Source organism: Diorhabda carinulata, chromosome 6, assembly GCF_026250575.1.
Source record: "Diorhabda carinulata isolate Delta chromosome 6, icDioCari1.1, whole genome shotgun sequence".
Lineage (NCBI taxonomy): Eukaryota > Metazoa > Arthropoda > Insecta > Coleoptera > Chrysomelidae > Diorhabda > Diorhabda carinulata.
In genome coordinates, this window is record NC_079465.1 from 3,283,436 (window position 1) to 3,285,493 (window position 2,058).

Below are 2,058 nucleotides of genomic sequence, written 5' to 3' on the forward strand. Positions count from 1 at the left end.
CAAAAGTACTAGTTGGAAACATTAGAATTAATTTTTTGACAAGTTTGACAGCGAACCAAGCAACTATCAAATTTACACTAATCTCATATTAGCAAACAGCACAACACACTCGTTTCATGAGAGCTCATTTCAGTTACAGATAATGAAAAGCTTCTGATAAAGATGAAATTGAGAATCAAATGAAGGACTTAAAATTCAGAAAAGTTATTAATGGATATTCATAGATTTATAACTCGCTAAATTACGTCCAAATTTGCTCAAAAAGTATCTCGCCAGTAGAGCTAGCAATACAGAATACACGTTATACAAAAGCTTATTTCACATACAGGAATCGTATGAAAATTACAAATTACTGATAAATATACAGCAGTTTAAATTGAAACAGAAAACAAATAAAGTACATTAATTTAGTAAATTATTGAGGGAGAATGAAGAGATTAAGTATTAGTTAAGTTATAACCAAATTCGTGTGTAATTATTATCGCGCCAGGATATCACGCAACACAGCAATTTATTTCAAGTACAGAGAACGATGTAATTATTAAAAAATTCTTAAAGAGATAGAATTGAAAATAAAATGAATAACTCACGATTTGGTAGAGCTACTTATGGAAAATGTAGAAATTAATAATTCTCTAAATCATAAAAAATTCGTATGAATATTTTGGCGCCAGTAGAGCTGCAGCACAGCATACACGTAATACAAGAGCTCATTTTATATACAAGAATCATATGATAATTACAAATTACTGAAAATATACAGCAGTTTAAATTAAAAAACAAATGAAGTACATAAATTTGGAAAATTACTGGAAGAAAATACAGAGTTTAAGAATTAGCTAAATTATATCGAAATTCGTGTAATATTATCGCCATAGGATATCACGCAACACAGCATACTTGTTTTATGAGAGCTCATTTCAAGTACAGACAACGGTATGATAATTAAAAATTTCTGATAAGCTGGAAAATTGAAAATAAAATAAATAACTTACAATTTTGTAGAGCTACTTATGGAAAATGTGGAGATCAATAATTCGCTAAATTATAACAAAACTCGTGTAATTATTACGGCGCCAGAAGAGCTAGCAACACAGTATACACGTTATACCAAAGTCCATTCCAATTACACACAACGTTATTATAATTATTGATAGGGATGCAACTATAATTATTAAAAGGTAAATAAAAAAAATAGAGTTGAGAAAAGTTACTCAACCTAAGTGTAGTGACCAATAATCAATTGAAATAAACCAAAATTCATGTAATTATTATCATATCATGATTGTATGCAACTTAGTATACACTTGCCAATCTGGACCATTCTTGGAACGGTTTTAGCGTTTAAATGATATATTTTGCGTAATCTCCGGCTGTGCACGTTTCTGCTAATAGTAGTTGCTACCAGAGCGTCCCAGAAACGGTTCACAAACAATTCCCAAGTAATTTTCCGGTCGGAAGTAGTAATCTCTATTGCGCAGAATCGTCACCTTACCAAGGACAGTTTTTTGGTTGGAAGGAACCTAATAAAAAGGATATTAAACAACTTAAAATTAGAAAGAGTTATTAACAGAGACTGATATTTGATTAAATTAAAACGAACTTCATGTAGGTAATCATGCAAATTTTATTATTTCGAAATTGTCTTTTCATTAACTAAATGAAAGCAACAGTAGGTAGACAAAGTTTGTATAAAACGCAACTTGAAATTTCCGGAAAGATCTCAACTTAAAAAGTTTGTTTCATTTTGTGTTATTTCATGGATATTGAATTAAGACAAATTGGAATACGTTCTCTAATTAAGTAATAATAGAAAGTTGATAATTAGATAACACAAATAAGGTATTTCCTCACTTATTACATTAATTTAAATAATGTATTTTATAATGTTATCAATATATGACAACAAACAATAAAAAATATAATCTTTTAAAGGCCTGATCGCCGCAGACTTAGGCTCAAGGTTTCAGTATACCTCAAAATGATAACATGTCGTTCACAATTTGACGTGTAGCATTTATTGTATCATATTATAAAGGGTAGACCGTAGAGTGTATC